Source organism: Trachypithecus francoisi, unplaced genomic scaffold (assembly GCF_009764315.1).
Source record: "Trachypithecus francoisi isolate TF-2019V2 unplaced genomic scaffold, Tfra_2.0 Lachesis_group1, whole genome shotgun sequence".
Taxonomy (NCBI): Eukaryota; Metazoa; Chordata; class Mammalia; order Primates; family Cercopithecidae; genus Trachypithecus; species Trachypithecus francoisi.
In genome coordinates, this window is record NW_022681454.1 from 2,544,817 (window position 1) to 2,559,742 (window position 14,926).

General features: G+C 48.7%; 1 protein-coding gene across 3 annotated transcripts in view; it reads left to right on the top strand.

The window, feature by feature from the left end:
- RNF4 (ring finger protein 4) overlaps positions 1–14,926 on the top strand; it is a 46,319-nt gene that overhangs the window by 5,821 nt on the left and 25,572 nt on the right. The window lies entirely within an intron of this gene.

Here is a 14,926-nt window from a genome sequence, read left to right on the forward strand (position 1 = left end):
CCCAGCACTTTGGGAGGCCGAGGCAGACTTGAGATCACTTGAGGTCAGGAGTTCCAGACCAGCCTGGCCAACATGGTGAAACTTTGTCTCTACTAAAAATACAAAAATTAGCTGGGTGTGGTGGTAGGATTATTACTGCGTAGTAATCCCAGCTACTTCAGAGGCTGAGGCAGGAGAATTGCTTGGACCCAGGAAGCAGAGGTTGCAGTGAGCCAAGATCGGGCCACTGCACTGCAGCGTGGACAACAGAGTGAGACTCTGTCTCAAAAAAATAAAAGAGCCGGGCAAGACGGTAGAATCGCTTGAACCCAGGAGGTGGAGGTTGCAGCGAGCCGAAATCATGCCATTGCTACTCCATCCAGCCTGGTTGACAGAACGAGACTCCGTCTCAAAAAAAAAAATGAAAAAAAAGCAGAAGCTGAAGATGTGATTGAATTGCTGCAATTTTATAATAAAACTTGAGCAGATCGAGAGTTGCTTCCTGTGGACAGGCAGAGAAAGTGGTCTCTTGAGGTGGAATTTACTGCTGAAGGTGCAGTGAACATTGCTGAAATTATAACAAAGGATTTAGAATATTTTATAAACTTAGTTAATAAAGCAGTGGCAGGGTTTGAGAGAATCGACTCCAATTTTGAAAGAAGTTCCATTGTGGGTGAAATACTATCACACAGCATTGCATGCTACAGAGAAATCTTTCATGAAAGGAAGAGACAACTGATGCAGCAAACTTCATTTTAAGGAATTGTCACAATTGACCCAGTACGGTGGCTCACGTCTGTAATCCCAGCACTTTAGGAGGCCGAGGCAGGCAGATCACCTGAGGTTGGGAGTTCCAAACCAGCCTGGCTAACATGGAGAAACCCCATCTCGACTAAAAGTACAAAAAAATTAGCTGGGCTTGGTGGTGCATGCCTGTAATCCCAGCTACTCAGGAGGCTGAGGCAGGAGAATTGCTTGAACCAGGGAGGCAGAGGTTGCGATGAGCCAAGATCGCACCATTGCACTCCAGCCTGGGCAACAAGAGCAAAACTCCATTTCAAAAAACAAGAAAAGGAAATTGTCACAGCTGCCCCAACCTTCATCAGCCACCGCCCTGATCCGTCAGCAGCCATCATCAGGGCAAGACCCTTCACCAGCAAAAAGATTACAACTTTATGAAGACTCAAATGATCATTAGCGTTTTTAATTTATTTTTTAAGAGAATCTCTCCCTGTTGACCCAGTTGGAGTGCGTTGGTGCAATCATAACTCACCTCAGCCTCCCAAGTAGCTGGGACTATAGGCGCATGCCACTACACCTGGCTAATTTATTTTTTGAGACAGAGACTCGCTCTGCCGCCCAGGTTGGAGTGCAGTGGCAGGATCTCGGCTCACTGCAAGCTCCGCCTCCCGGGTTCACACCATTCTCCTGCCTCAGCCTCCCAAGTAGCTGTGACTACAGGCACCTGCCACCATGCCCGGCTAATTTTTTGTATTTTTAGGAGAGACGGGGTTTCACTATGTTAGCCAGGATGGTCTCGATCTCCTGACCTCGTAAGCCACCTCGCCTGGCCCACACCTGGCTAATTTTTAACAAATTTTTGTAGACTGAGTCTTGCCATATTGCCCAGGCTGGTCTCAGACTCCTGATTCGTGATTAATATCTATGGTTGAGTGATTCCCTACTTCTCACTATCTTACAGAACCACCCTCTAAGGTAGTTGCTGTAGTTAGCCCCATTTTACTCTTCCTGAGGCACAGGGAGATCAGGGTCACTTGCCCAAGGTCACACAGTTAGTAAGCAGAGCTTGCAACTTAACCCCTGACTCCTACCTTTGTTCTTTTGTTAGGCTTTGTTATGTCATGTGCTTTTTTTGTGTGGTGGGAAAGCACATGGCCAATGTTTCTAGAAACTTCAAATAGTAAAAACAAAACTTAATAGTATCTTTATTTTTGCTTTCATCCCGGAGGAGTCTGATAAATACCCTCAAGAAACGTTATTGATTCTCAGTGACTGTATTGTATTCCTCAAAGTTATTGTTCCTAAGTTTTCTCCTCTCACCAGCTAGGGGAAGTTGTCCTGGGGCCTAGGCATTCCCCTGTCTGCTGCACCTCACCTCTTACTTCAGCCAAACGACTGCTAAATTCTGCTGCTAAATATGGCAGAATTCTGTGTTACCTGCGCTAAAATTGGCTTCCTTTCTTTTTTTTTTTTTTTTTTTTTTTTTGAGACGGAGTCTCGTTCTGTCGCCCAGGCTGGAGTGCAGTGGCCGGATCTCCTCAGCTCACTGCAAGCTCCGCCTCCCGGGTTCACGCCATTCTCCTGCCTCAGCCTCCCCAGTAGCTGGGACTACAGGCACCCACCACCTCGCCCGGCTAGTTTTTTGTATTTTTTAGTAGAGACGGGGTTTCGCCGTGTTAGCCAGGATGGTCTCGATCTCCTGACCTCGTGATCCGCCCGTCTCGGCCTCCCAACGTGCTGGGATTACAGGCTTGAGCCACCGCGCCCGGCCAATTTGCTTCCTTTCTAAGTACCTTCTTGATGTCTTCCAGTGTTGGTTCTGGCCTCCTACTCTTGCAAGTTGAAAAGTTGAAAATGCCTCAGATAGAAATGTTCTCTCCTATTCTCCCATCACGATCATCTGTGTTTTTTTGTTTCGTTTGGTTTTTGTTTTTGTTTTTGAGACAGTCTCACTCTGTCACCCAGGCTGGAGTGCAGTGGCACGATCTCAGCAGTGCAACCTCCACCTCGCAGGTTCAAGCAATTCTCCTGCCTCAGCCTCCCAAATAGCTGGGATTACAGGCACGCACCACCACGCCTGGCTAATTTTTTTGTATTTTTAGTAGAGACAGGGTTTCACCATGTTGGCCAGCCTGGTCTTGAACTCCTGACCTTATGATCCACCCACCTGGGCCTCCCAAAGTGCTGGAATCACAGGTGTGAGCCACCACATCTGGCCCTTTTCTTTTCTTTTTTTTTTTTTTTTTTAAAGAAGGTTGTCGGCCGGGCGCGGTGGCTCAAGCCTGTAATCCCAGCACTTTGGGAGGCCGAGACGGGCGGATCACGAGGTCAGGAGATCGAGACCATCCTGGCTAACACGGCGAAACCCCGTCTCTACTAAAAAAACAAAAAACTAGCCGGGCGAGATGGCAGGCGCCTGTAGTCCCAGCTACTCCGGAGGCTGAGGCAGGAGAATGGCGTGAACCCGGGAGGCGGAGCTTGCAGTGAGCTGAGATCCGGCCACTGCACTCCAGTTCGGGCGACAGAGCAAGACTCCGTCTCAAAAAAAAAAAAAAGAAGGTTGTCTTCCTATGTTTCCCAGGCAGGAGTGCAGTGGCTATTTGCAGGTGCAGTTATATAGCACAGTACAGCCTAAAACTTGCTATTTTTTTCTTTTTAAGACAGAATCTTGCTCTGTCACCCAGGCTGGAGTGGTGCAGTGGCACAGTCTCAACTCACTTCAACCTCCACCTCCTGGGTTCAAGTGGTTTGCCTGTCTCAACCTCCCGAGTAGCTGCGATTACAGGTGGGCACAACCACACCTGGCTCATTTTTGTGTTTTTAGTAGAGACAGGGTTTCACTATGTTGGCCCGCCTGGTCTTGAACTCCTGACTTCAGGTGATATGCCCACCTCTGCCTCCCTAAGTGCTGGGATTATAAGCATGAGCCACTGTGCCCAGCCTACAGCCTCAAACTTCTAAGCTAAAGTGATCCTCTTGTCTCAGTCTCCTAAGTAGGTGGGAATACAGGTGCTGATGTGGTTTGGCTGTGTCCCCACCCAGATCTCATATTGAATTCCCACGTGTTGTGGGAGGGACCCAGTGGGAGGCGACTGAATCTTGGGGGCAGGTCTTTCCTATGCTGTTCTCATGATGGTGAGTAAATCTCAAGAGACTTACCTGATACTGGGCAATTTACAAAAGCAAGAGGTCTACAAAAGCTAGTTCCAAATGGCCGGGGAGGCCTCACAATCATGGCGGAAGGCAAGGAGGAGCAAGTCATGTCTTACATGGATGGCAGCAGGCAAAGAGACCTTGTGTAGGGAAACTGCCCCTTATAAAAGCATCAGATCTCTTTTTCTTTTTTTTTGAGACGAAGTCTTACTCTGTTGTCCAAGCTGGAGTGCAGTGGCGTGATCTTGCTCACTGTAACCTCCACCTCCTGGGTTCATTAGCATTGTGAAAACAGACTAGTATATAGTAACTTGGTACCAGGAGAGTGTGATGCTGCTGAAAAGATACCCGAAAATGTGGAAACAGCTTTGGAACTGGGTATCGGGCAGGGGTTGGAACAGTTTGGAGGGCTCAGAAGAAGACAGGAAAATGTGGGACCGTTTGGAACTCCCTAGAAACTTGTTGAATGGCTTTGACCAAAATGTTGGTAAGGATATGGACAATGAAATCCAGGCTGAGCTGGTCTCAGATGGAGATGAGGAACTTGTTGGGAACTGGAGCAAGGGCGACTCTTGTTATGTTTCAGCAAAGAGACTAGCAGCATTTTGCCCCTGCCCTAGAGATTTGTGGAACTTTGGACTTGGGAGAGATGATGTAGGGTATCTGGTAGAATAGATTTCTAAGCAGCAAAGCATTCAAGAGATGACTACTGTTAAAGGCAATCAGTTTTATAAGGGAAGCAGAGCATAAAAGTTTGGAAAATTTGCAGCCCGACAGTGTGCTAGAAAATAAAATTCCATTTTCTGAGGAGAAATTAAAGCCAGCTGCAGAGATTTGCATAAGTAACAAGGAGCCAAATGTTAATCCCCAGGACAGTGGGGGAAAGTGTTGCCGGGGCATGTCAGAGGTCTTCATGGCAGCCCCTCCTATCATGGGCCCAGATGCCCAGGAGGAAAATATGGTTTCCTGGGCCGGGCCTAGGGTTCCTCTGCTGTGTGCAGCCTAGTGACCTAGTGTCCTGCGTTCCAGCTGCCCCAGCTGTGGCTGAAAGGGGCCATCATAGAGTAGAACTCAGGCCGTGGCTTCAGAGGGTACAGGCCCCAAACCCTGGCAGCTTCCACATGGTGTTGAGCCTGCGAGTGCACCGAAGTCAAGAATCAGGGTTTGGGAACCTCCACCTAGTTTTCAGAGGATGCATGGAAACACCTGGATGCCCAGGCAGAAGTTTGCTGCAGGGGTGGGGCCCTCATGGAGAACCTCTGCTAGGGCAGTGCAGCAGGGAAATGTGGGGTTGGAGCCCCTACACAGAGTCCCTACTGGAGCACCACCTGTTTGAACTGTGAGAAGGGAGCCACTGTCCTCCAGACCCCAGAATGATAGATCCACTGACAGCTTGCACTGTGCACCTGGAAAAGCTGCAGACACTCAACACCACCCCATGAAAACAGCCGGGAGGGAGGCTGTACCCTGCAAAGCCACAGGGGTGGAGCTGCTGAAGACCTTGGGAACTCACCTCTTGGATCAGCATGACTGGTTGTGAGACATGGAGTCAAAGGAGATTATTTTGGAGCTTTGAGATTTGGACTGCTCTGCTGGATTTCGGACTTGCATGGGGCCTGTAGCCTCTTTGTTTTGGCCAATTTCTCCCATTTGGAATGACCCAATGCCTGCACCCCCGTTGTATCTAAGAAGTAACTAAATTGCTTTTGATTTACAGGCTCATAGGTGGAAGGGACTTGCCTTGTCTCAGATGAGACTTTGGACTTTTGAGTTAATGTTGAAATGAGTTAAGACCTTGGGACTTTGGAAAGGCATGATTGGTTTTGAAATGTGAGGACATAAGATTTGGGAGGGGCCAGGAGTGGAATGGTATGGTTTGGCTGTGTCCCCACCCAGATCTCATCTTGAATTTCCACATGTGGGAGGGACCTGGTGGGAGATTATTGAATCGTGGGGGCAGGTCTTTTCCATGTTGTTCTAGTGATGGTGAATAAGTCTCACGAGATCTGATAGTTTTGTAAGGGGGAGTTTCCCTTCACAAGCTTTTTGCCTGCCACCATCCACATACGATGTGACTTGCTCCTCCTTGCCTTCCACCATGATTGTGAGGCTTCCCCAGCCATGTGGAACTGTTAAGTTCATTAAACCTCTTTTGTAAGTTGACCAGTCTCAAGTATGTCTTTATCAGCAGTGTGAAAACGGACTAATACAGGTGCACACCGCTGCACTGGCTCCAGTCCCGCTTTTAAGGCTCCGTTTGTTTCCTAATTGTGACTTGCAGTGTAAAGGCTTCATTTCCCCCATCTCTGAAATTATTTTTTTCTTTTTCAAAAACACTGCCATGTATTCAAGATATCTGCCATCTCTTTCAAGCATGTGATCAGCTTGATAACTTTTGCTGGGGGTTGGTGTTCGGACTGACAGGGTCTTGCCCAGGCTGGAGTGCAGTAGCACAGTCATAACTCACTTTAGCCTCGACCTCCCTGGGCACAAGCGATCCTCCTATCTTAGCCTCCTGAGTAACTGGGACTACAGGCGCGTGCCACCGCACCCTGCTAGGTGTTTTTTTTTTTTTTTTTTTTTTTTTTTGAGCCCAGGAGTTCTAGGCTCAAGTCCTTCCTCGGCCTCCCAAAGTGCTGGGATTACAGGCATGAGCTTCCATTCCTGGCCCTAGAGTTTGCTAATTTCATTCTTTTTTTTTTTATTTTGAAACAGAGTCTCACTCTGTCACCCAGGCTGGAGTGCAATGGTGCAATCTCGGCTCACTGCAACCTCTGCCTCCCGAGTTCAAGGGGTTCTCCTGCCTCAGCCTCCTGAGTAGCAGGGATTACAGATGCCCGTCACCATGCCTGGCTAATTTTTGTTTTTTTAGTAGAGTCGGGGTTTCACCACGTTTGCCAGGTTGGTCTCAAACTCCCAACCTCAGGTGATCTGCCCACCTCAGCCTCCCAAAGTGCTGGGATTACAGGCGTGAACCCAGACCTTGACAATTTCAGTGGGGAAAAAGAAAATCTTACTTACATGTTTGGGCCAAGTGCTGTACTAATGGGTGGGGACACCTTGGTAAGTATTTGATAAGTTATGTTTCTTGTCTTAAGGGAGTATAGAAGAAATGGTTAAGTCAGAACTGGGAGGAGTGAGAGAAATTGAAGCAACCTTTGAGGTAGGCCTTGAAGAATGAGCAGAAATTCCCCCAAAGCGGGGTGGGAGTGGTGGGACCAACCTGGCCAACTTCAGACCTTCTTTGAGTTCCAAAGTCAGGTACTTTGAACTGACTTCCAGGATACCTGGAGTAAAGTACAGTTCTGCTTGAAGTGTTTGTTTGGAAACATGAGTTTGTTCCAGTGAGGCTGCTGTATTAGAGAACCACTTGAGAGTTTGCTGTACACAGTGTCATCTGTGAGAAATGTTAGGTGATCGTGAAAAGTTGAGGCCAGCTGAACCAAGCCATGTAATATACACACCTTCAACATAGATCAGTCACCTCAGTTGACTTGTTGTATGTCAGCCACATTTGTGTACATCTGATGTTACAGCACTCACTCTCTTTGTCTCCACTTCTCAATAACTCACAAGCTGTAAACCGTCTGAGGCCCCACTTCCACAGAGCAAGCTTCAGGCCTTTTTCAAGGTAAAGTATCACAGTTTCTTGTATTTCTTAACCATTTAACATGTGTAGAACTTTACTACCATTTTCACTAGATTGTTTTGTGATTGTGGGTCACTGACAAAATTTTTTAGTGTTGTGCCCCTAATTCCATTTTTCCTCACAAATGGTGGGTTTTTGCATAGCAAGATGCTTTATTTGTTTATTTTTTTAAAGAACACATGTCTGTAACTGCAAATGAACCCAGAAAAGTGAGGACGAGTTGCGGGGGAGGTTGGCTATATGATATGAAGACTTTGGCCTATGTTCTGTAGGCAATGCTTGTGATTATTTGGGAGCACTTGCAATATTCTTGGATATTTTAGAGCCTGGTGATTCTTTGCATTACCTTGTGGCGCTTTTAACTTCCTTGAACCTCCTCCTCCTCCTCCTCCCTTCTGCCTTCTGTCACCTTCAGAGCATTCCTGTTGTGTGTGCCTGTTTATCTTCACTAGGAGCCAGTGATTTTTTGACTTGCATGTGTGTTTTTGTTTTGTTTTTATTTTTATTTTTTGGAGACAGAGTCTTGCTCTGTCGCCCAGACTGGAGTGCAGTGGCACAGTCTCGGTACACTGCAGGCTCCGCCTCCCATGTTCACGCCGTTCTCTTGCCTCAGCCTCCCGAGTAGCTGGAACTACAGGCTCCCGCCACCACGCCCGGCTAATTTTTTGTATTTTTAGTAGAGACGGGGTTTCACTGTGTTAGCCAGGATGGTTTCGATCTCCTGACCTCGTGATCCGCCTGCCTCGGCCTCCCAGAGTGCTGGGATTACAGGCGTGAGCCACCGCGCCCGGCGTTTTTGTCTTTTTTTTTTTTTTTTGGGGGGACGGAGTCTTGCTCTGTCACCCAGGCTAGAGTGCAGTGGCGCGATCTCGGCTCACTGCAAGCTCCGCCTCCCGGGTTTACGCCATTCTCCTGCCTCAGCCTCCCGAGTAGCTGGGACTACAGGCGCCCACCACCTCGCCCGGCTAGTTTTTTGTATTTTTAGTAGAGACGGGGTTTCACCGTGCTAGCCAGGATGGTCTCGATCTGCTGACCTCGTGATCCGCCCGCCTCGGCCTCCCAAAGTGCTAGGATTACAGGCTTGAGCCACCGCGCCCGGCCGTTTTTGTCGTTTTTAAGACAGGGTCTCACTCTCACCAAGGCAGGAGTGCAGTGGCGCGGTCATGGCTCACTGCAGCTTCAACCTCCCACTCTCAAGTGAGCCTCCCACCTCAGCCTCCCAAGTAGCTGGGACTAGAGTCGCACATCACTGTGCTTGGCTAAGTTTTTGTATTTTTTTGTAGAGACGGGGTTTCCCCTTGTTGCCCAGACTGGGACACTGACTTGTTAGTTTACTTTCTAGGTAAAATGTTGAGCGTTGAAGAGGGTCTAGATTAGGGCTTCTGGATGCTGGATTTCTCCACCAAGATGCAGGCCCTAAAGAGCTGGGTTTGGCTAGCCCTTTGGTGACAGCTTGTATTGCTCCTTAGTCCACAGATGCATCTGACTAAGGATGGAAGAACATGGCTCTGTGAGGAGCCTGGAGCCGGAGACAGGGCTGTTTGCGATGAGGCCGCCTCTGGTGTGCCCTTAAGAGAATTCCCATTGTGGGGCACTGCTCAGCTGCTCCCACCGGGTATGGGTCAAATAATCAGATTTGTGAGCGTCTCACAACCATCTCTATAGCCCAACCAACCCTGGATTCTGGATACAGTAGAGGCAGCTAAGCTGCTAGATGGTCTTCTCTGGCAGGCTCTGTACTCAGTGGCCATTAACGCCAGGTAGCTTGGCAAGCCTGCCTCCTGTGCTGACTGTGGGCCCTGGGGAAGTGTTGAGGATGTTGACGGCCTCTAGCATCTGAAGTACACCTGCCCGTCGGCCTCTGGAGGAGTGGATCCTTAGATTTCCTTCATGATCTTACCCTTTCTCCTGGCCTCCAGAAATTATGTTGTTTTTGCATGAGGCTCCAAAGCCTAGGCCATCTTGGCTGAAAGATGTGAAAGCCCTTTGCTCCTTGCAGGACCCTGGGGATTTGGGTGGTAGCCTGATCGCTGGTGGCAGCTTAATCAGGGCCATAAGATAATTTTATGGAAGACCTGGTTACTTAGCATCTGAACCTGCCTCGTTGCCTCTCTGAGCATAGTCTGCTGCTTTCTGCTTTGATCAAATTCATTCCTCTTGTCCCTGCAAACCTTCAGGGGAGGCCAATGTTCGAGGCCCCTGAGCCTTAGGAATAAATAACTCTGGGTAAGAACTGCCTGTCGTTGGCTCTGTGCCGGCTTTCTTCAACCTCCTCTGAGTCCTCCTCTAAGTCTTAAGCCGTTGTGATTAGCTACATCCTGCCAAGTCTCTTCTGGAAATGAATAAAGCCCTTGCTAAGAGCCGGAAACATTGGTTCCAGTTCCTCCTGGGGTGAAGGTTTGTTTTGCCTTTATTGAATAGCACTCATACCTGTAAGAAGAGACGTTTTCTCCAGCCCTTCTGACACTGATACTGATCTGTGTATTACTTAATGTGTCGATCATCTGTCCAGCTAGGATATATGCTCCTTGGGTGGTGTTTTGTTGCTGTTTCCCATTCCGTTCCTAGCCCCTGGAGCAGTGCCTTACCCAGACTAGGCACCTGTGAATAGTTAGCGAATTAGCTGATAGCGTTGCCTTCTGGGTGCTAGGAACCATACTGGGTGTTTCATTCAGCGGCCGCTGGTTCCACAGAGATGAGGCGTTCTACTCAGTTAAAGATGAGGACACTGAGGCACAGAGGGCAAGTATTTTGTCCAAGGCTGTAGGGCTTATTGGCCAGCCACATCATTGCTGACCACTTACCACATACCCTCATTTGTATAATGAGCAAGAGGCTCGTGTTTCTTTTGAGTATTAAGGTGTGGTTATTGATATGACTGAGGGTATCAACGTTCCGTTTAAGAGATGTTTGTGACCAGGTGCAGTGGCTCTCTCCTATAATCCCAGCACTTTGGGAAGTCCAGGTGGGCGGATCACTTGAGGTCAGGAGTTGGAAACCATCCTGGCCAACATGGCAAAACCCCATCTCTACTAAAAATATAAAAATTAGCTGGGCATGGTGGTGGGTTCCTGTAATCCCAGCTAGTTGGGAGGCTGAGGCACGAGAATTGCTTGAACCTGAGAGGTAGAGGCTGCAGTCAGCCAAGATCACACCACTGCACTCTAGCCTGGGTGACAGAACAAGACTGTCTCAAAAAAAAAAAATTATGTGTTTTTATTTATTTAATTTGAGACTGAGTTTCACTCGTCGCCCAGGCTGGAGTGCAATGGCGCAATCTCAGCTCACTGTAACCTCCGCCTCCTGGGCTCAAGCGATTCTCCTGCCTCGGCCTCCCGAGTAGCTGGGATTACAGGCGCCCACCACCACACCCACCTAATTTTTGTGTTTTTAGTAGGGAGTAGGTTTCCCCATATTGGTCAAGCTGGTCTTGAACTCCTGACCTCAGGTGATCCGCCCATTTTGGCCTCCCGAAGTGCTGGGATTACAGGCGTGAACCACCATGCCCGGCCCAGCTCTCTTGTTTTCAGTGGGTAATTGTATCAGACCCGCCTCCCAGGCAGGATTTGAGGGTTCTGTGTACCTGATGTAGGGCTGGGCTAAACAGAAGAGCTTCTCATTAGAGCATCTCCCCATGGACTGGCTGCAGAGTTACAGCATCATTCTGGTTCTGGTGTGCTCCCCACTGCCCCTTTTCCGCTGACTCACTCTTTGCTCATAAGAATACAGTGATAATGAGATACGGTCATAGAATTTGGTTCCAGTCTAACCCTCTTCCTGTTTCCTGCCCGCCTGACAGTCTGTCTCTGTCAATTAGCAGACTCTTTTATATATGATAGAGACACATGCACATATGAATACACAGTCTCTGACCTACAGTGGGGTTTTTTGTTTTTTGTTTTGTTTTGAGACAGAGTCTCGCACTCTCACCCAGGCTGGAGTGCAGTGGCGCCATCTCAGCTCACTGCAGTCTCCGCCTCCCAGGTTCACGCCATTCTCCTGCCTCAGCCTCCCGAGTAGCTGGGACTACAGGCGCCTGCCACCACGCCCGGCTAATTTTTTGTATTTTTAGTAGAGACCTGGTTTCACCGTGTTAGCCAGGATGGTCTCTATCTCCTGACCTTATGATCCGCCCGCCTCGGCCTCCCAAAGTGCTGGGATTATAAGGCATGAGCCACTGCGCCTGGCCGACTTACAGTGTTTTATTTAGGATTTTTCAACTTAAGATTTATTGGGAGTTAGCCTCATTGTAAGTCAAGGAACATCTGCACATCATATACATATATACCATAAATATACATAATTAAATGTCACACTCCTGCTAGAGTGGGGGGGTCAATATCTGAAGTACTTATAATAGCTTTATGTGGGGGGGATCCTCTAAGAATAAGAGAATAATTACGTAGACCTTAAATAATAAATCTATGAGAATGAAGAAAGCCCCGAAGCCCTCCCAGCTTCCACCCTGTCAGCCACTTCTCTGTCCTATACTCTGTCACTACCCCTGAGCCTCACAGCTTTCTTCACGCCTGGTCTACCCTGAATCTCCTCCTTGGTCTACAGTCTGACTTGTTCAGTCTCCCATCTGTTCTCTTTGGCACCTTTGTTGTCCTCAGTTCTCTCCCCGCCTCCACACAGTGCTTGTCTGGGACATCCCTCTTCCCTTCTGCCCACCCCACCCACATACATTGTTTCTTGACTAACATCTCCTGTCACTGTATAGGCCCCATTCAGTGCCGCTTCCTCTAGACAGCCCAGCTTGATCCTCAGTGCAGTTAGGCTGGGACTGCAGCTCCTTTGCTGCTGCTTCCACTTGCTTAGGTCACCAGTGTGCCACTTCCGTATCTGAGCTCACTGGCTGCCTTCTGGTTCCCCAGCCTGTGCATTGCAGCTGTTCACTGCTTCTTCCTCCTTGAAGAAGGAGGTTTTGTCTAAGTGACAGCTCCAGGTTCTCCTAGCTTTGTTTCTTTTAAATTCTCTTTTACAGATTCTATCTACCTGCCTCCCCAAGTTTTCACACATTCTGAAATCTCTACGTCCGTCCCAGTTCTCACTCTTGAGTTTCCGACTACCTTTGGCCCTTTCTCCCTGGGTATCTCACACCCCACTTTTCTAAAACTGCGCTCAGCTCCTGTTTCTATTCTCCCTTCCCTCATTGGGTTTTGTGATATCACTCTTGCAGGGTAAGAAGCTAGATAACCTTGTCATGAGTTGTTTCTCCTTTCACCTTGGAACTTTAGGAATCCCTAGCATCTGGCTGTCTTGACCATCCCCAGTCAGGAATGACCACTTCTCTACTCCAGCTCCTCTTTTCTTAGTGGCGGGGGTGCCATCAGCACCCCACTCTTACCCTCATTTATTCCTTCAATAAATGTGAGCATCCGCTTTGTGTAAGGTCTTAGCTAGGTACAAAGTAAATAGAGCCCTGTCCTCGTAGCATTTGTGTAAGTGAGAGCATCCTGGACGAGAGGCTGGAGGATGGTGGGGCCCTTTCCTGAAATGGAGTGTATGTTGGCGGAAGGAGGAGGCATGAGTTCCTTTTGGAACACACTAAATTTGAGATATCTGAAAAATCACCATCAGTGTGCCAGCTAGTTTCTAGAATTGATGTATTTGATTCTGGCACTAACATACCTATTTGAGGGTGCGGGTTTTGGGGTCAGACTGCCCTGGTTTAAGTCTAGGCTCTGTTTACTAGGTGTGGACGACTTTGGGCAAATTACTTAACTTTAATCCTTAGCTGCTTCATGTGTAAATGGGGACCATAACAGTGCCTATTTCCTTACCGGGTGATACGAGGAACACATGTGGTAGTATTTAGGAAGCACAGTGCCTTGTGCAGATGCATAGAAGGCACATCTCAGCTGTTGTTAGTTTTCTTATTCCATTGGACTCTCACCTACATGATCCAGAACCCTTTGTAGTTGGTGAGGGCTTCTTTCCCATGACCCCTAAGGTCTCCATTCACTCTGCATTTCTACATTTCTACATCCCCACTATGAATGAGGCAGGGAGGTATGCAGCCCCTTCTTAAAACTGGGTGGGAGGTCGGGCGTGGTGGCTCATGCCTGTAATCCCAGTGCTTTGGGAAGCTGAAGCAGGTGGATCACCTGAGGTCAGAAGTTCGAGACCAGCCTGACCAACCTGGTGAAACCCCCTCTCTACTAAAAGTAGAAAAATGAGCTGGGTGTGGTGGCACACGCCTGTAATCCCATCTACCTGGGAGGCTGAGGCAGGAGAATCACTTGAACCTGGGAGGTGGAGGTTGCAGTGAGCCAAGATTGCACCACTGCACTCACTCCAACCTGGGCAACAGAGTGAGACTCTGTCTCAAAAAAAACAAAACAAAACAGTGGGATGTGATATCACACAGCGTTTTAGGGCTTGAGCAGAAGGTTGGAGCTGGGCACTGGGAAGGTGGATTTGGAGAGACTACCAGCCTGTGCTGTGGGGCTGAGTATGGTGATGGGTATGTGTCAACCCACAGACCCTGAGCCTTTACAGTGTGTCTGCACTGCTCCCAACACTCTCTTCTAATAACTTCTGGAATCCTCACACACCATTGAGGTAGGTGCAGTTCTGTTCTATAGACAAGAAATGGGGCACAGAGAAGTTCAGTACCATGCCCCAAGGTCACAGGTTGGGGTTCAGGTGCCTGGATTTTTTTTAGATGGAGTTTGGAGTTTCGCTCTCGTTGCCCAGGCTGGAGTGTAATGCTATGATCTCAGCTCCTCCACCTCCCGGGTTCAAGAGATTCTTCTGCCTAATTCAAGAGTAGCTGGAATTAGAGGCATCCACCACCACTCTCGGCTAATTTTTTGTATTTTTTAGTAGAGATGGGGTTTCACCATGTTGGCCAGGCTAGTCTCAAACTCCTGGCCTCGGGTAATCCACCCGCCTCAGCCTCCCAGAGTGCTGGGATTACAGGTGTGAGCCACCGCACCCAGCCGGTGCTTGGATTTCAATCCCAGTTGCCTGGCTCAAGAGATATGCCCTAATTGCAGTGCCAGCCTGGCTCCACACACCATGCTTAGGAGTTAGGTCTTGATAAGGAGCCAGGGAAAGTTGCTGTGGCAAATGTTTTGGAAAGATGGCCTGGCAGTAGGGTAGATGGGCACCCAGGGACAGGAGACCCAGCATGAGCAGGCATGGTAATGGTGCAGAGAAGGATGACACGGCAGCAGCACTGGGGATGCACAGAGGGTGGATATGAAGAGCGTTCCTGTTGTTTCCGCCACCTGGATCCCTTTCACCGGTGTCTGCTTTGCAACTCCATCCCATTATGCTACTTCAGTATGTACCATGGTGTGGTCTCTGGAACAGCAGCACCTGGGAACTTGTTAAGACGTGTAAATTGGAGGGCCTAGCAGCCTGGGCTTAACAAGCCCTCTGTGGGGGAGCCTG